The 25,673-nt window shown below is 37.1% G+C and overlaps 1 long non-coding RNA gene across 2 annotated transcripts in view; it reads right to left on the bottom strand.

Annotated features, from left to right (window-relative positions):
- Positions 1-25,673, bottom strand: part of LOC136847401 (uncharacterized) — a 632,801-nt gene that overhangs the window by 112,080 nt on the left and 495,048 nt on the right. Inside the window, exon 4 of one of the 2 annotated variants that reach the window (XR_010855732.1) lies at positions 327-435. The exons of the other annotated variant lie outside the window; for it this stretch is intronic. This is a non-coding gene — a long non-coding RNA (uncharacterized lncRNA). Of the gene's footprint in view, positions 1-326; positions 436-25,673 lie in introns of those variants that run through there. 2 annotated transcript variants of the gene reach the window in all.

Here is a 25,673-nt window from a genome sequence, read left to right as displayed (position 1 = left end):
GAATAAGCGGTGGGTCACATGTGGGTGATGGACAAGGGATACGTGCTAGCGTGGTTTGGTCAGAGAGAGAGAGAGAGAGAGCACACCATTAAATTACAGGATAATAAGAAGTTGCAAATAACCACGTTGAGTTAATTTAGGCTAATTTTGATGAAATCAGGGCACAAAACGGAACACGACAACAAAAGAAAAAAGTTAAAATACTCTAATTCACATTTCACACAATCCACGAAGCATTTCTGACATTCATTATATTAAACATAGAAGCAAATTAACTGTACGGTAATGGTTACCGTAAGTATATAACCATCACAAAACATAATAACCTTCCCTGTTTTTGTTTGGTAACGAAATATTATCCACATACCTTTTTAAATTGCACTTATATAAACGATAACGCAGTCAGCCCGACCAGAAGATAATTGCGATGGCATTCTGAAGGGAAAACTGAATTTAAGAAGGATATCAACGTTTCCAAAGTTCTTCATTAATTTAATAATTGATACGATTATGATTTCACGAAGGTGTAAATTGAAATAATTTTACTGTGGTGCTGGTTGTGATAACTTTCGCTTGATGAAGGAGCAAGCATTTTACTGCCTTATGCTATGAGCAAATAATGACATGGAAAACACCGATATTCCACCATGTATCCTGCTTCATGAAATAAATAACTGTTAACCATGAGTAACTTAATTTGGACGCATGAAAAAATTCAGCAAATGAAAGAGAAAATTACTAACATTTCACCTTGTATATAACTTTCACCACCCTCAGACATCATCCCCTAAAGCGCCCTTAACCCTGACAAAACCCCAGAGTGGCGTAACTTTTAATTGAACAACCTCCCGATCTCGTTCTAAGGAAGATAATGAGGTTTTTACAACATTTATATTATATATTTTGTCACGGCTTTGATTAATCAGGATTCAGCTAGAATAAAAAGAACAGTTCTTGGAAGTTACTCTTGAATATTTTCGCTTGACGACTCAAGTGGAATTTTCCATCCTGCAAATACGGTCATTAGTGGTGACCATCAAAGATAACCATGCTTCTAAGACTCTTGACTTGTTAAGCTGGTCCACACAAGACCACCTCTTCCCTTTCACCCTTTCCGATCAGTGGCCGACCTATACTCGGCCGAAGGGAAACAAGCGTTCCACTACAATGGCCGAGTATAGCTCGGCCAACCAAGTTATCAATAATCTTTATTTAATCCTAAAGCTTGGGAATGTCATACAGAGATAAAATCTGAGATTTACAATCTACAATGTCTCTCAGGAGAATTGCCCATATTTATACTTGATAATCCTCAGGTAAATCTCCTGATTTCTCTTTTGAAACGCATATAAAGAACCCAAGTACAATAAACCGCCATAGTCGACCGGAAGGCTTCGTTCAGTAAGCTACGTCTGCCATTTCTCGCGCTCCGCTGTTTGATGTTTGCCCGTGTAATTTGGTCTTTTGTAAACTTACTCAGGAACTCATGGCTTCAACGAAACGTTTTCGCAATGATGAAGAAATTCTTGAATATCTCTTTGAATGTCCATCGGAAGGTGATTCTATAATATCATGGGATGGAGATACGGAAAATGAAGAGGCGTATTGTAACGAGGTGCTGCCCGACGATGTCAGCGACAACTCGTCTGATTCCGATCAGGCAGACGAAGAGAATGCGTCCTTTGAAGAAGAAATTCTGTACGATCCAGAGCCGAGTGGTATTGATAGTGATGACGAGAATGATAATGCAAGAGAGGGCAATTCGGTCGAAATGACAGATGATAGTGACGATGATGAGTGGGAAATCTACAATGAAGAAGTTCATGATCTTCCAAACTTCGGTTTCACCGGTAAGCAGCAGTTTATGAAACCAGAAAAAACACTAAATTCTTCCCTTGATTTTTTTTCTTGTTTTTTATATTAGAACTTTTTCAGTCACTCGCTAACGAAACAAATAAGTATGCCATGGCAAAGATCAATGCATGTCGTCCACTTCGAAAATATTCTATTTGGAATGACTGGAAAGATGTTACGGCAGAAGAAATGATGGCTTTCCATGGAGTGCTAATGTCCATTGCGATGTTACGTAAAATCACTACCCTAGACGTATTCAGCGCACGACAGGTAAATTCGCCATTATTTGCAAAGTGTATATTTACAAGAAAACGTTGTCATCAAATATTCTGGGCCTTTCATGTGTCTTCATCTTCTCATAACAGAAATAGAGTGACTAGGAGTTCTAAAGTAAAAAACGTACTCGATTACGTTACCAAACGTTTTTTACAATTCTACCGTCCAGGTGCAACCCTTTCGGCGGATGAATCCATGGTTTTATTCAAAGGACGTGTGGCATTCAAGATGCATGCACCTGGAAAACCAAAAAAATGGGGAATTCGCGTCTATGATATTGCCTGTTCGAAGACTGGTTACATACTAGCACTCATACCTTACTATGGGAAAGAGACGACTGACCAACTCGGAAATCCGAAACACAAATTCAATACCCGCATTATTTTGGAGTTGATTGACGCTGTAAGGAGAGAAACAAAGGAAAGCGGGTACCACATTTTTACGGACAGGCTGTATACCAGCATGGAACTTGCAAAGGAACTTCTAAAACGTAAAGTTCATTTGACAGGCACGATTCTGGTAAAGCGCAAAGGCCTTCCCATACAGATAAGGACAGGTAAAGTGAAGCTCCAACCAGAAAATCATCTCTCATTCTGCAAGAGCAACAAATATCATATTCTTAGCTGGCGTGACAAACGGTATGTGCTCTACTTTTTATTCAGCCAAAACAAAGCAAGTTCAACGGAAGAAGAAAAATAATATTGCAGAAGAAATTACCAAACCAGAAATGTTATGTGAATATGTGGCCAATATAGGGGGAATTGATCGCGCCGATCATTATTGCTCATCATATGCGTTTTTACAGAAATCACTGAAATGGTGGAGGAAGTTATACTTTTTTGTTCTTGAAGTGGCGGTCATCAATAGCTATATTCTTTATAAAATTCACATGAAGGAGGAGAATAAAAAGTACTCAGCCACGCTAATTACAGGAAGTCACTTTGTGAACAGTTAGTAGGGAGAATTCGCAATAAGAATTTCCGAAAAAGTGTTCGGGCGAATGAAAATTGCGTACCCGAGAGACTCAACGGCAAAACACATATGATCAACAAGATTCCTAACAATCGTTGTCGAGTATGTGCTGTTTGTAGCAATCGCAGAGGCCCCGGTGGCAGAAAAGAGACCGCTTACTACTGTGAAACATGCACTCTTCAACCTGGATTACACCCAAATGAATGTTTCAAAGCATATCATTCAAAAATTGACTACAAGGTGAAATATGATTGATGTATTACAATGCAAAAAAATCGCATAGGATTTTTATGCAATGAAAGTTGTATAAAATAAAATTGTATAAAAACAATAGTTAATCTTTCAAATTAACCCCCTCTGATGGTACCAGAAAAAATCAGTATAAAATAAAAATTTACATATTTTGGTACAAAGATATAAAAAAAAATGAAACTTCACAAAACTGAATTATGAACGAATTTGAGAAGAATTTCTTCTAACATGAAATCGTATCATAACCACATACAAAAAGGCTATCAAGTCAAACATTACGACTTTTCAAAATCAAATCATTCATGAACAGATTAGTCAGCGATAAGTATGGAACCTGATAGTTTTAATTTTCTGGTTTCTCTGAGTATTTGTTTACTTTTTCAATAATACTTTCATGTTTTGTTTATATCGTGGGTTTTATTTTTCCTGACTGCAGTCCCTTTTGGAGAATAATCTTCTGGTAATCTCACTTGCTTTTACCTTATGACCTTTCTCCAAACAGAATGCTATCTATAATCTGAAGCCCATAGAATTGAGCTAATGCCCTGGAGGACATACCCTCAGGATACGGGTAAGCTGGGAGCGGTCAAGAACCCATGCGACCCCCTGCAGCCTATTTATGGTGTTCTCTCTTTCTTACCCACATGTGGCCGAGTAAGATATTTTGCTACTTCCTGGGCAGTTCTATCACTGACATAAAATAGCTACAGAATAAGTCTGAATACTAAAAATAAGGCACTAAAACAACAAGACCTGAATTTGCAAACATTCATTACAAAGAAAATTTTCGGTTATTATTATATATGAAAATAAAATTTGCATATATAGTATTCTTTTAACTCCCATTTACTATGTCACCTCACTTTATAAATAACGCACACGAGCATTGTTTGCATGTATGTACGTTGGTCGCTACTTTGACCTATATTTACTAAATACCTCTCTTTTTTCATCCTCCAATTTTATAAACAGTAAGTAACGACCATATTAGTAATGAATTCTCATCATGTTGCTTTTTCAAGTTATACTTCTCATCGTGTTTTTTTCAAGTTATGAGTAAATTCAGTGTCTCGAGATCGTAGTTGCGTATAATTCTGGCCTTTGGCTAAAATGATTGCAAACTCACTTAGTCCAGTGCTACAAAGAATTCCCTCCATCTTCGATATGTATTTTGGTCAATATTGTAAAAAAAATAGGTAATGATTTATACGAGAGATTTATTACCTGTCCCAGAAAATAAAGAATCGTCATTTCTTGGGATAAATCCATAAAAGTACTTTGAAATAACGTCACGTATACTGAACATATAATAATAATAAAGTATAAAACGGGAAAGTGAACTGAAGAGTTCAGTACGACAGAGATTATAACAAACTACCCTTTCCGAATTGGTTGGCGCTCTCTCTCTCTCTCTCTCTCTCTCTCTCTCTCTCTCTCTCTCTCTCTCTCTCTCTCTCTCTCTCTCTGAGTTTGTAGCGTTGTGGCATATTTATTTTTGTTGCTTTTATCAATTTGTCTATATAACGCATATTTTTCTCTTGACATTACAAATGATAGGAAAAAGGTATTAGGTCATTCCTAAATATGCTTTTAGAATATTTATTTATATAACACAAAATCACAGACAAAAAGACTTGTGTTTCCGTACGAAAACATATAATATGATGACAGGTAACGCTAAGAACGGAACAACAAAAGAAAGACCCCATGACGACACCACACCTGGACAACGCACTCGCGGAATAAGTCACAGGTCAAGAATGTCACGAAGGGAGGGCGAGGAAGGCCACCCGTGACCTTGAGGATAATGATAAAGGATTTACATACTTCATCGCTTGGATGATGTGCTCGGAAAGGGCACAGTATAGCATCCTTATACCTACTATGTTCATTATTTACTACTACAAACTTTTCGTGCGTAATTCATATGTACTTAAAATTAAAATCAAACTACCTATATATATGTATATAATAAACATAACTATATACGTATATATATATATATATATATATATATATATATATATATATATATATATATATATATATATATATATATATATATATATATAATGTTTATATACACATATATATAGGTAGCTTGATTTTAATTTTAAGTACATATGAATTACGCACTAATAAGTTTGTAGTAGTAAATAATGAACATAGTAGGTATAAGTCGGCCATGGGTCACTTAAAAGCAAGGCCAATACAGTGGAGGTCAGACGGAGAAGAGATTATCGGTGACTCGCCTTCCAGAGTGGGCCACAATTCACCCCACGCCGACACAACATTCCCACCTGACCCTTTTAAGTGACCCGTGGCCGACAACCACAACTTAGTACTGCGGAAGTATACGTTCAGGGCAGTAGGGCAGTGATAGGAAAGTGTTTTATTAACAATGCCAAATTCATGTTCTGTGTATGGTTGCTGAAATAGCAAGAGGAAGACAAAAGGAAATGGAATCAGATATTTTCGTTTTCCAAAAGGCAAAATTTATTGTGATGAGTGGGTAAAGGCGTGTTGCCGTGCTGATGCAATTAATATCAAATATGTACTTGTGTGTTCAGTGCATTTCAGCCACAAGGACTACAATGAGGGGATATCAAGAGACAGCCCTAAGAATATGAGAGCGCTAAAGAAAGACGCTATTCCTTCTTTGTTTTTACCAAAAGGTGAGTTAATTGTTGCAAAGCACGTCATACGAGGTATTGAAACAGAATTTAACAATGTAATTAAGGAACTAAAAAGGAATGTATATATACAATTACTGCTGGCATGTCGTAATATGCAAAGACAATACTTTTGTAATGCAAGTTCTCTTTGATGTTGTTGCAGTGGAAGTGCTAACAGAGTCTCCACAGGCGACAGATAGGAGGTCAAAGAAACGTCTTTACAATCCTACGGTGCAAGATCATCTTTGTGATGGAAAGCCAACGGTTACTTCAGAGCAAGAGGATTCTAATGAAATAATTGTATTAGAATTAGAAAATATAGAGAAACCATGTGCAACAGAAAATGGCAATCAGGAGTTCGAAAAAGAGTTGCAAAAACTAAGAACTGAATTAAAAGAAGTGAAAGAAGAAAATGCCAAATTAGAGATATTGGAAAAAGACTTGCAAAATCTAGGGAAGGAATTACGAGAAGTGCAGAAAGAAAATGCCAAATTAAAAGAATATATAACTCAGTTGAATGATAATGTTGTGCTAATTATCAGAAATGTTGTGCTAAAAAGAATTGAAATGATTTTAGAGCCATTTTTTAGTAAACACAGATTAAAGCCATTGTAACAAAGAAGAAAGTGAGGGAATGGAGCAGTGAAGATATTGCTTCTGCTTTAACTTTAAGAAGTATAAGTGCTAAGGCTTATAAATACCTGCGACTTAAAAAAGGATTCCCATTGCCATGTGAAACCACATTTAAAGAAAGAGCTCGTAATTTTTATTGCGAGCCAGGGATTTGGACAAGTGTATTAGCATTATTACGAGCTAAATCTGAAACTTTTACAATTAATGAAAGATTGCAGTGCTAAGTTTGGATGAAATGTCTATTATAGATGAATATTGTATCACACAGGTATGGATGTATTATATGGGCCGCATGACAAAGCTTTAGTATTCATGCCACGAGGATTAATTGGAAAATAGAAACAACCAGTTTATTTCAACTTCGGCCACACAGATTTAAAAACACTGCTATTAGAAATATAGTACATACAGAAGCCGTGGGTTATCCAGTTGTTGCAATTGTGAATGACATGGGGTCACCCAACCTTCGTATGTGGAGGGAGTTAGGCATAGATCCTGTTAAGAACATAATTTCGTTCAAAACCCTAGTGCAGAGGGAAATATATGTTTTTGCAGATGTTCCCCATTTAGTAAAGCTAGTTCGAAACAATTTCCTTGATTCAGAATTTTATTTGGGTAATGACTATATATCTGACGAAAGCATTCGTGAAATGGTAATGAAACAGCCAAGAGAATATGGGTTAGCTTACAAAATTCATAATCATCATCTAACTGTTAATGGACATCAGAGGCAGCGTGTTAAATTTGCTGCTCAGTTGCTCTCATCGTCTTGTGCAAATGCTTTGAGGTATTTGGGGAGTAGGAGACTATTAGTATCTAGCAACTGGAAGCCTACCTCAGATTTTATAGCACTCATTAATGACTGGTTTGATATTATGAATTCGAATCATATATATGGAGAAGTATCTACTAGAAATGCCTTCGGAATAGAAACAGATTCTAAAGTACATACCCTGGAGAAGGTGGTGGTAGTAATGAGTACTTTAAAGGTAAAATCACCGAAGACAAGAGGTCTGTATAAATTTCAGAAGGCGATCATTCTCTCAAGCAAGTCCATTGTTGGCCTTTACAATATGGTTAAAGATCTCTATGGTGTTGACTATATTTTGATGCAAAAATTAAATCAGGATTGCCTAGAGCATCTGTTTGGCTGCATAAGGCAAATGAAGGGGACCTATGACCATCCTAATGCTGTAGAATTTAAGTTCAGGATTAGATCAGTAATTTTAAGTAAGAATGTTAGGATAATAAGTGAAAAAACAAACACAGATCCAGAAGGCAATAATGACGATAATATTATGATGTTGAATGATTCTGCCGTTAATATCATGCACAAGGAGGATAGAGAATTATCATTAGAATTGTATTTGAGCAGTTCTTTATTTAAAGACCTCGATTTTGAGTGCCCTGAAGAGGATATAGAGGATAGCGAAGAAGCATGCAAAGAGAATAGAGACAATGAAAAAACAGCAGCCAGTGTCATTGAAAATGAAGCACTGAAAACATAGGGGGTTATATCTCAAAAAGTTCTCAAAATATCCTGAATTAGGAAAAAAAGTGTCCATGTGTACCAGTGACTCATGGGTAGGGATGGTGAGTAGAGGCGGACTTCACTTGCCTTCAGAGGAATTTCTTTCTCACCTGACCGTGTTGCGAGAGATATTCACCAGCATTCATGGCAAATCTCTGCTAGGGGGTAAAGACTGCATAAAAACTCTGGTTGCAGAACTGGAAAGAGGAGGAACAAATATTCCCGAAGAGGTCATAAAATTCTTTGCTAAAATTTCAATATATTTTAGGATAAGGCATTTGAATAATCAAATAAAGATGAAAAAAAGGCTAAAGAAATTGAAAGTGACAGAAGCAGTGCCCCCCCAAAAATTAAGTTAAATATATAGAAATATATATGTGTAAATTAATGTTTAGTTTTTAGAATATATATCCTTTTCATGGTTTGTTTCTTATTCATTATGTAAATATTATTTTTAAATATACAAATTGCAATAAAACCAGTATTTTCTTCAGTCCATGCTTCTTAATGACATCTTAGGTAACTAATGATATGGCTATATTACTGTATTCTATCAAAAACATTCATAATTCTACATTAAACAAACGGTAATAGCATAAATGACGAGGTACTCGTTCAATGTATGATGGATAAAAAATAAGGTAAATTATTTGATATTATAGCTGTCTCAAAAGGAGTGAAACACTACTCCGAAAAACTTTAAGAAATAAACAAATTCAGTGCAAGGCGACCATCGCCCTCACCGCATGAGTACCCACCGGTTATAATCCACACCTTTATTATACTGTATGTATTGGCCTTGGGTCACTCTGAACCCAGACAGCCACATCTACGGTCTTTCTGGAGATGTGGCCCACGAAATTTGTCTCGGCCGTTTCTCTCCGAATGACCTATACTGTATTGGCCTTGCTTAAAAGGGTTAGGTGGGAATGTTGTGTCGGCGTGGGGTGAATTGTGGCCCACTCTGTATGTATTGGCCTTGGTCTGCTCAGAAAAGGTCATACTGTGGCGCACTCCAGGCCGCCACAGGGTAGGGACCCATGCTGCCACTGGGCAGGCTTAATCTTAACCAACCAACCAACTTGTTATGAAAGAGGCCTCCCTTTTGCATTTTCATAGCAAATACCCAACCAATAGAAGGAGTGAAAAAAGTACCTTGTACCATCAAATATATAATTCTTCGTAAGAATAATAATTTTGACAAGACCATCGCTGCTCCTGCAATGCAGACAGGCACAGCATACAGCCACCTCCAGCGGGATTTTTATGGGCGTTCCATTTCCAATGCACTTCCCATATCAAGTCTGGAAGATAAAACGGAGATTCTTCCACCTTTTATCGCTCCTGGGGAAAGGATGCATTTGCCAAGACCATTTACCTTTCTCCGAGAAAAAGATCTCCGAGTAACTCTTCCGAAAGTATACGGCACATCCCCATCAGTGGTAAGAAGTGTTCTAACCAACACCGATTTCGTCTTAATCTTTTAATTAATTTGAGTAAGTTTTTCATCGCGCAATATCTCCACATCAGACAAAAAATATCCATAAAAGTATTGCTTACTTTTCTATTACAGGCAGTATGGGTTTCCTAAGTTTTTCAAGGAGAAAATGAGTGTCCAAACTACAAGCAAGAAGAAAAATTTGGGGATCAATTCAAGATTTCCCTCACGATTCCCGTCATGATTCTACGGAGAGTGATTCCAGTTTTGGAATCTTACATGAATCAGTGCTGTCAATCGGGAAGAGTGATGAGAGTTGTAACTCGGGAAATGGGTACCACCTCCTTCACATGAGGCAAGGGGAAGGGGGGTGGTGGAATTATTGATGGTGATGATCGCTCGTCAGCCAAAGAGCGAACGAGAAGCGAGAGGAGGGAAAAGTAGGAACGAGAATAATTTACCTTCAAAGTCTTCATGTTCATATATCTGGCTTATATCTAACTTTCAAATTTTAAATTAATTCTCAAAATATGATTGAATATTTAAATTTTAAATTCATTCCCAAAATATGATTAAATATTATGTAAGTCTCACCATCTATAGGCACAATGTATAAACGCATGAAAATGTCAAAATATGACCATCTGTTCGCGAACAATCAAACTCACAACCATATGTTCACATATACAGTAAGAACCTACTCAACCCAAGCAAAGAAATAGAATGGCACTAGGACAGGATTCCTCAAGGGATTGTGGCCACAAAAGAAATATATTTTCCAGACTGTTTCTCATTCCATACTCAGCCGGACCACAACTCTTATCTCGTTGAAATAACTCAATTAAAATTAGATGTAGCAATATTCGTCCCTTACATAAGACTTTGCTCAATTTTATTAGCGTTTGAAAGTTTAACTTTCAAGTAAAATTCTTTCGGTACACAAATTCCGATATCATTGTATATTTATTACATGCGACTGTCTCCCCACCTCCCCCCTCTCTCTCTCTCTCTCTCTCAGCATTTAATTCCATGTTCATTCTTTTACTGCTGAGTCACGAATGAAAATCATGGGTAAATAATACAGAAAAAACGAATAAAATGTTGCATAGAACTACAAAGATACATCAGCAATATATCGCCTCCTCACATACACTGCCTAACCTACCTCTAGTTTGTAAGCATTTTCGGCCCGACTTGCATGTAGCCTACCACACTGATTTATACTGTTTACGCGTCTTTACAGTCTAACGATTACACATGGTCCCCATCACCATTTGATGGTTTACCACTGACATTTTGAATATGTGCAAAATTTAAATCATATTCCCCCTCATTTTGATAAAAATTGAGCTGGGCTTCAAAGTGGCTATTTTACAATTATCACAGTCCAGAACCTTTCACTGTATGTCTATGTGGATAAGGAGGAGGTCACTCTTTAAAGGGAAGGTGTGTGAGCCACCAGGTCCGTCCACTGAAAATCTCGCTGTATTTGAGACGTGTTTAGGTAAAAGTGACTGTTTCTGTCTTGTCATAAGAAAGAAAAATGAAGGAAGAGAATATAGCGTCACATTCAAGAAAGATGAAATAAAGTGATCTTCAAGAGAGAGAGAGAGAGAGAGAGAGAGAGAGAGAGAGAGAGAGAGAGAGAGAGAGAGAGAAACTGAAAGCTCGTGGAAGCTCGCACGAAGATGAACGAACTTTAAGTGCGTTTATAATTCATGAGATCCTGAGATTTATGGCCACCCTCGTATCACAGAGAACTCAGTCGAGGAAGATGGCCACCTCCTTTTCTCTTGACTGAATATGAGAACAAGAACAGAGAAAAATGTCGAACAGATGCCCACTCATCTCCTTCATTTATATTTTACGCTTATTGTCCAATCTATCTAGTAATCTACTCATGAAAACAATGCTAACGACCTTGAGCTGAAGGAAGCTTTCATGAAATTTATGTATTACATTGACAACTATTGCATCACGGCTAAGAAAAACCCACCAGCCGAGAACCCTCACATTGAATTCCTTAATTACATTTCACAATTCTCTATTTTTCTTTATGCTTGTTCCAGGAAACTATGGGACTGAGCCAGTGTTTCCACCACCACAGTCATTCAGATAAATAAAACTAATAACAAACATCCCGCACAGTCAATTCTAAACTCGCCATCACACACGAATTTGCTGGTCCACATCATTTCCGAGTAGCGACCACGATGACATTATCTGAGTGGTATAACAGATAAGATAATGAGGATGATTGATGAGCCGAGTGATTAGCGCGGTGGGAAGACTCCCGTCAACTTCCTGATTGACTGTTCTGTCAACCGCACTGACGAAGTGAGAGAACACTAACATAATTAACTGAATTAATTTTAATGACCCAGCTGACATTTAATTTGTTTCCTTCACCATACAGCAAAGCTTTAGAACTTTCCTCCCAGCTCCATACTTCCTGAATCCCTGATTCAAGCAGCAAGTCTGTCGCTTTCCTTTCTTTCTCTTGTTTTAACTTACTGAACTGGATGAACTGTGAGCATAAAGGCGACCAAGACTACAAATAAGACCACAACTTGTCTTCTGCCTGCTTGCTTCTCTCTCGTTTTTCCTTCAACTCTTAGCACTGTCAGGAAAATCATGAATGCATAAGCACCATCTCCCACTACGCTTGGCGAGTAGACTTCAAACAATAATGTGAATATGTCTGCGATATGGCTCCATTGTGCGAATCTTGTATGTCAATCATATTTGCGTTTTCATGATGAAAATATTAGGCTGTTAAGGTGTTTTAGCATCTACGCAAAGTAACATGCATAGGAGAAAGTACTGTCATATTTGAAAGTTAAGCAAATAAAAAAAAAAACACTTACCCCAGATTACACGTGAAGTGTGCCAGAGAGAGAGAGAGAGAGAGAGAGAGAGAGAGAGAGAGAGAGAGAGGGCAGGAAGATATATATACTGTATATACAAACAGTGGTAGAGAGAAAGGGACACGGATTTATACAAACAGCGAGAGAGAGAGAGAGAGAGAGAGAGAGAGAGAGAGAGAGAGAGAGAGAGAGAGAGAGAGAGTTTCTTTTATATGCTGCATTGCAGGGCTGAAGCTCATGTGATTAATTTCCTTGTGCAATATTAACGAAGTAAGTTTACCTAAGTTCTGAAAAAACTAAAATGAGACAGAGCGAAAGAGAAACTTGGGATGATTGTGGCTACATTCTCTTCATAAAAGAAATTTCTTACATCGAACTTTGCTCGCTACTTCACGAAGGCAGACCAAAAATACCAGGAGGATGAGAAAACTGGCAACATCCGGAGGAAGTTCTTGTGAAATCCAAGCGACTCCTGGGACGTTTTTAAACTTCGCAAACGATGCAGAGCCACTCAGTATTAACGCAAATGAACATCACAGTTTCATATCTGCTCTCAGAAAAAAAAAACAAACAAACAAACGGCAACATTCCAGTAAAAACAAAGTGATATATTCACTTACGTTAAACGGCACCGCCGCCAGAACTGGAGAGGAAAAGTCATCATTATTCTTGAAAATGACTCTTGTAAGCATTACATTTAGTTCCATAAAGAAGGGAATATATCTCGCGTAAAATATATACTCTGAAAAAATATCATTCAGAGGTTATCTTCGACTTGTAAATAATGTTGGTCTGCAGATTTTCAAACTACCGTACAGCGGACGCAACGGTCAGTCATGTTTATCATATTATTCATTCATCACTAAACATCTACGTACCTAACTGATAAACATTCATAAACCGTGTAATGCAAAAAAATAAATAAATAAATAAAATGCTATCTTATCAAATGGTCCCCAGAACAAATTCAATTTTTCTGCATGCAAACCATACCAAAGTAGGCGGTAAAATAAAGAAAAAAAACATTTTAAATCAGACTAACTGACCTCTATCTCCAGATAGTAACATATCAACTAAAAATAGGATAAATCATAAAATTCCAGTTATTCGAAAGTATACCTGCGTCCAAGAGTTTAGAAATTAAGTTGGATGACAACTAAATCGGTTGATTCTTGTACTCTTCATCCATACTTACAATTGGTGAGAATGTGATGCTAGTTAGAAATACAGTCATGGAAAAGGATAGTCTGAGATCTGCGTCTCAACTACCAAGGCCAAACTTAAAAAACCCATCTGTAATCAGTTAAAATACATTTATGAAATCTGGGCTGGCATGCCAAGCACGGGGAACTTTCAGCCATTCAGAGCTTAAGACGTGAAAAGAGGAAGCTGGAGTGGTTGGACAGCAAGGTAAAGAGATCCATAAAATAGATGAGATGAAGCACACATCTAAAGGTGGAGTTGAGAGAAACCCCCATAGTTGCACAGAAAACTAACAGTTGAAGTTGTTGCACAGCAAGACTAAAGAAAAGAAGCAGGAACGGAGGTACTGTAAAAGGCTAAAAAGTGGATGCAGCTATGAGCCGAAGGGACGCTGCAAACACCCTTTAGCAATGCCTTCAGAGCAACACGTGAGGTGCACTGACGGCCTAACCCCCTATTGGGAGATAGGATTTTTACCTAACTCCATAAAAAAATGAAAATCATAACTTGAACAAAGTTTGCCTTGGAAGATCCTGAATTCAAGTTTTGTTAAAAAAAATGAAAAAGTGTAAACTTTGGCGAAAATGCATCGAACTTTACTGAAAAATATTTACTAATTTATCTAATGAACCAAAATGTGTATCCATATATTAAATCATCGTGTGCAACAGTGACAGTCTAAGAGGATGAACTCCGCCTTCAGACTGTCGTCGTCCAGACTCTCCAATTCTCACTTTAACATTTTTGCTGAACCTATACAGTACTGTGCATCTCGACTTCATTTAACTAGCAACTAAATGTTGAAATATGCCTTTCTATAAAAAAGAGCTCGGACGTGAATATATCAGTACGGGAAGTATGACTAAATAGGATTCAATGCATCCAAGGCAATTTCCTCTCTCTCTCTCTCTCTTTCTCTCTCTGTCTCTCTCTCTCTGGCGATTAATAATACTCAAGCGCCTCTTTATAAAAGCAAATTGCATAAGACTTGTCTCGATGGCAATTTCTGAAGTTTTAAAATGATTGATCTTATATTTCAGCTCCAGAACACACCTGAAACAAGAGAAATATTTTGCACTTACGTTCTCTTGATCACCTGTGAGGCATCGGCATAAGAGTACCAACCACATCCTAAGCTCAGAACTTGGAACCTTACACGGGCCTCAGGAACCTTTCTTCAGTTAAATTGAGAGGCTCTCCTCCCTCCGAGGATCACGTTTCTGCCACTTCCTCCCCGCCCCCACCCATTTCACCTAACTCTACGGACATGGTATGGCCTTTTCTCCATCAGTTTCTGTCTCTTGCCCCACAACCTCCCTCTTTCTAAGAAGCGATTTCATCCCCCCACAAGGTTCTATTATCTTTATTTCACACCTCAGTTTCTTTTACTTTAGGCCATGAGACACATGTGGGTTAGTTGGCTTGTTTAGATTCAGCAGGCCGTATAACATGGCCCCATGCCCTGTGTGTGCATAGATGTGAAACGAAGGAGGGGACTGGTATAGGCCACCAGACTCTAATCTACAACCGACTCGCTACATAATGGCTTTTGGGAATACCCTTCCCACAGGCCTCCTCTGACCACATAAATAACTAATGAAATAAATCGGTCACGTTAATCAAACAAAGACCTTTCCATATATACAACTAAAAAACAAAGCAAATCATTATGTCCAGTTAATTAAACACATAATATATAAATTAAAAACCAACTAATTAGATTATTAACACTATTGATGAGGATTAATTACTTTTCCTATTGCTACTTTTTTCTAACCTTTGAAATTAGCGAAACGCTGGCACCATCAACAGCGTCGATTGTCAGTCGTACAAAAGTAGATCCTTTTGGTTCCTGAATAATGGGCAAAGTCATTTTTAATGCAAAGAACATTACGGGATAATGTTTTCTAGGAGTACGAGGGGCCTAGCGCCTGGGACTCTTTTATTGATGTTTTCTTTAAATGCTTCTAGCATCTCTTATATTAGCCGATGATCTTGGTGGCTGCAACGCCAGGTACTGATATCAAATCATTTAGTCGTTAAATGATTCAGCCAATCACAATTGCCGTACTCACCATCTCAAAAGTATAAAAGTCAACTTTTTTACTCTGCTTAGGTAAGTCAACACTCACGGTACTCAACGCCGACTGTAAATAAAACGCATACAAAAAATGATGAGAGAGAGAGAGAGAGAGAGAGAGAGAGAGAGAGAGAGAGAGCGGGTTAACATGATACAAGAGGGATTTGCGCATCACTGGAAATGTGTCCACAACACCTGCTGTCAAAGGACCAATCCTTGTTACATGCTTTAGAGGTCAGTTCCAAAAAAATCGATGGTTTTGTATTTGGCATATTTAGGGACAGTCTTTCCCTGAAACTAAAGTAAAATACTGAATCCAAATATATACCAAAAGCAATCTATACAAAAATAGAGCGAATTCATTTCGTGCGTGAATGAGCATACTTGAGTAAGCACATGCACACAAAAGATGAACACATGCCCATACATATGCGTGAACGTACCGATATGACTGCATACACACACACACAAACACACACACACACACACACACACACACACATATATATATATATATATATATATATATATATATATATATATATATATATATATATATATATATATATATATATATATATCTATCTATCTATCTATCTATCTATCTATATATATATATATATATATATATATATATATATATATATATATATATATATATATATATATATATATATATATATATATATATATATATACCTAAGGGAAGGCCTTAGACGATACACAGCAGGAAGGGTTTCAATGCCAACGCTAATATGAAACAAACGTCTGCAGTGAAATCCATCAGGCTATATATATATATATATATATATATATATATATATATATATATATATATATATATATATATATATAGAGAGAGAGAGAGAGAGAGAGAGAGAGAGAGAGAGAGAGAGAGAGAGAGAGAGAGAGAGGTTTTCATTACTCCTTTTAAAATGAGGATGCTAGCCCCGCGAAAATTTTCCACTTGAGATCTAGTCTACCACAGTCGAATAACCACCAACTACATAATTCACATCTGGCGTCAAGAGAAACACAGTTTAGCTTCAGAAAATGGGTCGATTAATAAAAGGGGGAGTGCATGCATGCATGCGCAGATGCAAAGTAACGGCACCGATACAATGGGCGGTAAAAATTACAATCCGACGAAGCAGCTTACATTAGGAATGAAGTGAAATGAATAGAATAATGAATAAGAAAAAATTTAGAAATTCTTTGAATCTGTCACTGTGATTAGCTGATAGACGGGCAGACAGACCTGTCACAGGTGTAATGCGTTCAGTGAACTCATTAATATAAAAGACGAAGGACAAATCATAGTTGCCTGATGTACTACTCAGGAAAGTTCCAAATCACGACCAAGCGGGTATCGAAACACAGCAATCAATATCAGTCCTGCTTGTCCTGCGTTAATCAAAATGTAAACTGCTCTCGTGTAAATAAATTTATTTTTATTCTTTTAAACTTTTAACTCTCTACGGACGGCGGCAGTTTAGGCACAGTTTCAGTAAACAACATAATGGTCTACAAAAATGACTCCTGATAATGCTGTCGATTTCTCTCAAATATGGGCGCCCCCCAACTCTACCCCCGGCTAACTCACATGTTTCATACCCTGGGCCACTCGCTCCCTTTTCCCACTGTCGATAAGTGAACATTTTTGAGTTTCATACGTAAACAGCGATGTAGATGAGGCTTATTACAACGCTGGTCCACTTCAAATGTTAACTCACACCCTCATAAAAAGATAAGTGCAAAGGACGATGGTTATCTGGCATAACCTTCAAATAAAAGGTTATGATGTTAAGATTATCCTGCATTTGTATGTCACTGGGTGAGCATTATTCGGCAAAAGGCTAATTTCCGACGACAAACCTTCTGATAACATCTTCCAGGACCAGGCTATCAACTAATCAACACTCACCCGACATTCGACTGACTTTATATCAAGAATGCTCCTTTGAAAAATAACCTTTCCTTAATATTTTTATAGCATAACGTTTGGATGTTAAATTTAAATTCTAGATCACTTGTTTTCAAAATTGTTGGGGGCGGAAATTGGCCACAAATTTAGTTAAAAATTATATTTCACAATGAACAGAAGCAATTGATTTCATATCATACCAGGTAAAATTTAAGAGAAAAATGACATATGAAGAAGACACCGATTCCCTCAAATCAGAATTTCCACGAATACTTGATGAGCACTTTTTAATGAATAATAATTTATATTTCAGACGCTGTGATCAAAGACGAAACTTTATTATAGGTCCTCAGTGAAAGGTGTTTCAATACATCTCATCAACAATGTATTTCCTTCTATTCCTTCTCTTACCCACATTATTTTTATCAGTGGTAGTAGAGTAGTAGTAGTAGTAGTAGTAGTAGTCATAGTAATAGCAGTAGTAGTCGTAGTAGTAGTAGTACTGATGATGCTCATTTTTTCTTGGTGAACACTGGATCTAATTTTAATTATGACTCAACGTATTTTTCAATCATAACTATAGTTTCTTTACAATATCCTTACCATAATTGTTTATGCTAATATGAAGTTTATTTAAAAGCTTAAAACTCCTTTTACTTCAATTATTATTTACTTGGATATTTTACTTCGCATTGCAATAATATAGCAACAACACTGGTTGGCTGATTATTCCAATTCTTTTATCGCCAAAAACAAGGGAATTGTGAAATTTTACTCCGTTTCTTATCTCAACTAACCTAAATATTCTACTGGAATTTCCGATTAACACATCAATCTATCATTGTTTTCGGAATCTATATTAAACTATTTAACAAGGAATTACGACGCATGACTATTATGCCACCTAGTGGTCTCCCGAATCAACAATCTCATTCTTTTGTTTTGTTAAAGGGGTTTATGTACTGTCATTCTTCGATTTCCTTCCATCACTAGCATAAAGTGACTTCCAAAAATAGTTAATTACCGAGTTTGTAGGGTCAGTTGTTTACCATACACATACGACACAACAAACTGACAGTTGCAATTAGCCTTGTCCAGATTATGATTAAAATAATCCAAAGTAGATTTTATTCTTTATCTGGATATACGCTGGATTAAATTGGCAGGTAACGAGATCAGTGGGAGAATGGGGAAAATAGATTTAACAAATAATTGCAATCAAATTTCATGATGATACCTAATCAACAAAGATCTACCCTGTCTATTTCACATGCCGCTCTCGAAATCATATTCACTTGCATCTAGCACCGAAGAGTGGGATTATAATTATGCTTTAACCCTTAAAACTTATCCAACTTTACTTCTGGCAAATGCAGAAACCGACTTGTTAGAATAATCATGATGCACGGGTATTGTTGTGATATATGAAACATTTTGATATCAATTATCGTTACATCATACCGTTGGCAGAATCATGTTGCATACGATGCATTTTTTCCTGAAGCATTTACATCCTCCGGTAGTTTTTCCATCGTTTATTAAGCCACAGAGATTGAATGACTCGAATGTCAGTGGAATGCCTCCATTAATTTTGATAAGTATAATCGTGTTCGCTTTCAAAAGGCAATATTCTCAAGGGAATAAAAGGAGCTATTCCCGTGGAGACAGAAGGTTTTAAATTTCAACATTATCATAACATTAATGAATAATCACAAGAACAATTAGTTGGTGCTCAAGTATAAGTGTTGCCCTTTGAGGTTTGAAACCAGGCCGAGATATACCTACCAAGAAAATTAATTAGAAAGCATAAAACCTCTCTTAATCGGTCTCATCTCATTATTTCTTGTTCGAGTGTGTATGAGAGAGAGAGAGAGAGAGAGAGAGAGAGAGAGAGAGAGAGAGAGAGAGAGAGAGAGAGAGAGAGAGAGAAATATGATTTGGTAGTGAACGAAGAAATCTGACTCGGAAATTGAGGTTTTCTTGAACCTTTCCTCAAAATTCTATCTTAAGCCGAAAACTTGATTCCAGCGTGAAAGGGTTTAATGCATCACTGCCAAGGCAATCACCGCTTGATTGCAAGCAAAAGTGTCTGAAGCGCTTCCGCCTTACCCGAAGTAGTCAAAGGGAATCGTTAAAAATCGTTTGATGACAGGACAAAAATTAAAAAATGTTAAAGACGATGGCTTACGTTGCCTTTACTGAAAAAATAATTTTCACTTTGAAATGAATTTATGTTTTAGCGAAGAAGAAGCACATAGGGAAATTAATATTTATCATCAGATGTTCAAAAGAATCAAGATAAAAAGAATATAAAATAAAACGATGGACAGACATTCACCATCAAGAATAAAAAAAAATTAACTAAGAATCTGAGGTTTTAAAGAAATCAACCTTTACCATAACGTCAATGGAAATATACATTTATGTGCATGAAAGTTTGTCATTACAATGTGGATAATCAACTAAATCTTTCAAGAAACAAATGAAAAGGTAATCAGTAATTCATTTTCCAGTCACTTTTAAAAGTTTGACAAACTTACTTTTCAACTGTCCAAAAAACATTAAAGCCTTCACCATTTTTGTGCCCGCCGGTAGAAAATAGAAAAAACATAATTATTCAAACAGGTGGAATGGCCCTACAAGATATCCACCTTTTTATAACCACAGCCAAGTGCATGAGCACTTGGCGGCAAGTGGACCTGGAAGCCAGGAACATCATAAAAACATTAGGAACAAAACAGACCCCAGCAGGCCACAAACAGAAAAACGTTACGAGCACGGGAGCTAAATCTACAGTGCAACATGGAGCCAAGTCTCAACAGCAGAAGAACCCGAATGAGTCCAAACCAAGTCAACTGGATATCTCCAACACCTTATCTTGCTCCCCAGCACTACTCTTGTGTCCGGTTCATGCTTTTATCAGTCTCAATCAAAGACGACCTCTTTTACCACTCACACATACACACACACACATAAACACATACGTACATGCGCGCGGATTAAGACTCAGGTGTAAGCCTCTTATGTCTCCAAAAGCAAGGACTGCTACTGGTACTAAAGAGTCTTTTTAGTAGCATCACAGGATGTGGCTGAAGTTTCGAGAAATAAGGCAGAGGAATGGTGAACTGCCACTATCATCTTCATCCATACACACTGGTTCCACCTTCATTGTTGTGTGGAGAGAGAGAGAGAGAGAGAGAGAGAGAGAGAGAGAGAGAGAGAGAGAGAGAGAGAGAGAGAGAGAGAGAATCAACTTTGGAGGAGGTAAATGTTGCTAACAACGAAAAGTAGTTCCTTGAAGTCAGAAGACATGCATTCCATTCACTGCTTCAACAAGAAAACAAAAAATATTTCAAAAGCTATGAAAAAGAAACCACGAACACCTACGAAATACCTCACATTAACAGACATCCTTCAAAAATTATTTTCCTTTTAAAATGGTAAAACAGAGGAAACAATTCAATAATTGCCTTAAACACGTATTCGCAAGAATGTGGACAAAGTAGTATGAGTAAACACTCGAAAACTATCAGTACACAAAGATAAAATCACATTAAATGTGATAATTTTTATCACATAAATGAGAGAGAGAGAGAGAGACAGAGAGAGATTTTATGCACTGATCCTGTTTTTAGAAATTGCACGAAAATTTCAGATATAAAACGATGACGGTCAGGTTTAAATTCAGAATTTCAAGATATTGTTAAAGATCTACGTATCTTTAATTTAATATTGTCTGTATATTAAAGAGCAGACACTGAATCTAATGCTTTTGGAACCGCACGCCGTGTGTTGTCTGTTTTGTCTATGAGGGAACACACACACACACGCGTATTGTCTATCTATCTTTTGTCTATGAATATATATATATTATAGCTAATATGTATAATATATTTATTTATTTTGGGACCATCCCTGAAGGAATATAACAGGGCCGATAGGTGGGCCTCCAAACTGAAGGTGGAAGGTTTAAGCAATAACTGATTTGGCTTCGATTTCAAACGTTAAATTGACACCAACTGCCAAAACATTAAAACATTAACAGGCATCTGACATGAGAAGATGTGTCTCGCTCTGTCCGACTTGCTGTTGTTTTGCTACTAAAACGATTCAAATTCTGCTGGACGACAAAATGGGAGACAAGTATTCCGGGATAAAGAGGCAAAGGGAATCTAGAAGACCGTACTTGTGGTAATCATGGATTACTATTGATTTGATTATTATAGCTGTGTTTTTTAAGACAAACAAAAATTCAAAAATTATATTCGTATTTATTAAAAATATTACAACAAATCAAAATTTTTAGTTTAATACGTAACAATGATTCAGTTCACAAACTGACAGAGCGCTTTACGAAAAAGTTAAAGAGAAAACTTGGAATCCCTCAGCCATTTGTAACAGGTGATCCGCTGCTCGCAGGAAGCGAACGTGAAAACATAAGAGAGTTTGCAGATACATTTCGGAGACACACAACGCATCACCTTCGCAAAAAGCAAAATCATTCCCTATTTTCACGCTGTTTACTTCGGGAAGGAAAACGAAAAAAGCTGCGATTATAAGAAAAAAATAAACTCCGTGAATCTCCAAGAGCTTTAACTCTTCTTTTAACGACTTATATCCTCGCGTTTCATTAAAGTTTCGTTTGCCTGGGCGAAAATCTCAATACTTCTAATGCAATGGTGACCCAGTTTTAATTATGTTCATGACTTCTGTCATGTAATCCCCGGATTATCACCTAAAACTTTGTCCTAAACAAGGAAACCTATTAGGGATGAGATTTCTCTAGTCCTTGGGAACCTTGACCATTCGGGTTGTAATAATTATAACTAAATAATATGTTCTGGAATAACGTATACCGTAATTTTATTAACATTAACCATATGTCACGTCCCAAACAAAATGAAACCATAAAAAGTACATCGAACGAATCCATTTTACAGACTATTCTATTATACTCTCTTCAAGAAGGACGAGAAAATAGCCTGGGTTTGAATAGCTGCCGAATTTCAAGGCATCACAGGCCAAACCGGAATCGTGAATGAATATGCAGAGCGCAATGACCTTACAAGATGGAGCCTAAACTCTTCTTGCAGGTATCGGATTTTCCCTACCGAAACAACAAAAATGACCCCATTATCATATAATGAAATGTGCTGACACAATCCACCAATATAGGAAATATGCTACAGAAATAATGCTAATGATGACATTCACACTGAAAAATATATTGCTGTTATCAATGAGGTTATCATAAACGATGAGCTGTACATACCCATCCACCTGTAGCACTCATGTAGCCAGACGTCTGGTTAAGCGAAGACTGAAGAAACAATCAAGCTCAGTATGTCAAATCTCTCCTCCAGAAAGGCCTCAATGCGTACACCCACGGATAAAAATCATTGTTTTCAACATCGACCACCTACTGTACATGAATAAGCTCTGAGTCACTAACTATAGACTACAACTGCCACCACCTCCTGTAGTACACAAGGAGATGGTGAGTGCAAACAATGACCTCGAGGCTTTTTCAGGTGAACAGCTAAACTACCCAAGTGCCGAATGGCCGATCATCGTAGAATCGTCCCGTAAACATCAATACCTTCTTTGTCATTCTCTTTTCAAACAACATAAGTGCTGAAGCTTAACATAGAAGAACAACGTTTTAAATTCCATTTCGAACAAGAGCAATTCTGGTTTAAAATAAGAACATTATAATTGTGAAGGGTTAATTCAAAAGTGTCTCCTAATACATGTCTCGTTTGGAACATTTGGTCTGTCAACTGATGACAATTTCAAGGTTATATGAAGTCGCTGGTGCATCATGTAAATAAGCAATTAAATACCCACAAAAATAAATAAATACAAATAAGCATAGGGAGCTACTCTAAAGGAAAATCTATAAAACTTCAACTGCTAAATCATGGATGAAACCCTCATCATCACAGGAGACTCATCTTAATTAAGTTGAACGCCGCTACAGTCCTGTGCAGTTCACCTCTATCTTGCACTCTCGATTTCTGGATATAAATTCCCTTCCGTCGGTAATACCTCCTCTACTTTTATGAAACTCCTCTACTCTTGAACATACATACATTCATACATACACACACACACACACACACACACACACACACTTCTTCTTCTTCTTTTAACGTGCTTTTATTCCCATTTTTGTATGGGGTAAGCACGATGCCTTCTTTGAAGGACTTTTGATTTGGCTTTGGGGTAGACCTGTGGTCTCGATCAGCTGCCCTGCCTGACATCGGTACGTATGTTTCATGTATCATACCCGACCCAACGCCCTTTCTTCCCAGCAGCGAGAAGTTATTGTGTTGGTATGGCGAGAGTTCGAGACGTGTGAGATGTTTGTTATGTTTTTAGAAGGTGTTGTAGTGGCTTTGTTTTTTGTGTGTGTATTTAGTCTGTAACATCCATTTGCTTTTAAGCAAACCTATCTGATTACATAATATAATCCCGGGATGTCTACTCTCGGATAGCAAAAGTGTCTGCCTCTTTGATCAGTCGGCTGGGTGGGATTGAACCCGCGCCACAGACCCATACGAAGTCCGGAAGCTGCTGCTGTAACCGACTGAGCCATCGAGGCTCTACACACACACACACACACACACACACACACACACACAAAATGGGAATATATATATATATATATATATATATATATATATATATATATATATATATATATATATATATATATATATATATATATATACTGTATATATATACATATATGTGTGCATTATATACAGAAAGACAGTGACTTTGACCACCAGGATACCAAGAGAGAAGCAAGCCGATATCGACTCTGCTGTACACGTTCCCGTCGAATTTAGGTTCTGTACTTGCACTCGATATCAACCCATCTCCTCCAAGACAGTTGATTGGTAAGTTTGCATTGCGTGGATAGTTGTGAATTTCTATCACTTATTCATGCGTAAACTTTTATATATTCTCAAATATTAAGCCGCAAAATCGTCTAACCACCAGGTACTTAATTTTCTTGCTTAGATTAATCGAGACACGATGGGATTTACTTGAACCTCGTAAGAATTCCGGCTGGCTCAGGAATCGAACCCCATGCTAACTTCCTAACGATTGGACAACGAATCCAATAACTTGAATAAAAAAAGTCTGACAACATATGGCAAGAAGGTTTGATTGTCGGGTTCATCAAACACGATTTGCTGTGAAGCTACACTTCCATTCTGGACTAAATTCCCGATATAAAGAAGCAGAAAATAATTATATACAGAACAAAACATTGAGCTACCTCATCTTCCAGTAAATGAAAAAAGAAATAAAGAAAGATAGAGAATTAAAACATCAGTGAGGCGATAATTTCCCCAAAGTAAAGAATACTAATAACATTTGTAAAGCTTCAGGTACGAACGAATGCGATACAGTCTCTATGTTTAAAAGAAAAAAATCTTCAATGATGCAAAGATTCCTTTCGTATACAGAACATGACCCTGATTACAAGGGGCTGTATAAAGGCTTTGAAGATTCCGAGTCGGTCAAGAAATGGATTGCTTGACAAGCGTGGGATTTGAGCTCTGCATTTCTTAGGTCTAGTGATAAGGACTTGAGACTGGAATAGCTGGTAAACAACGTTTTCAGAAAGAATCGAAACATTGTACGAAAAAAGGATGGATTCGCATTGCGAAAGCTTATCTTTTAACAGCAAAATAAGTATATAAATTTGTAATTTAGATAAATAAATTGATAACAACGGACTTTTTAATCGTACAATAATCAGCTAATTTACGTACAATCCAAGCATTTGCTTCAACTACTATTAAACTTTCTGTCGATTCTTTTTGTTCTGACAACTGGTCTATTTTCTCTCAGAAAAGCATAAACCGAGGTCCTGGGAGTTAATATACTCCTGCTGGTCCTGGGTAGAAGAGAAAGGTGAGCTTACCGTTAAAACGCTGAGACGAAGACAAA

The sequence above is a fragment of the Macrobrachium rosenbergii genome, chromosome 16 (assembly GCF_040412425.1).
Source record: "Macrobrachium rosenbergii isolate ZJJX-2024 chromosome 16, ASM4041242v1, whole genome shotgun sequence".
In the NCBI taxonomy this organism is placed as follows: domain Eukaryota; kingdom Metazoa; phylum Arthropoda; class Malacostraca; order Decapoda; family Palaemonidae; genus Macrobrachium; species Macrobrachium rosenbergii.
The sequence above is the reverse complement of the archived record's forward strand: the minus strand, read 5'-3'. Positions and strand labels throughout refer to the sequence as shown.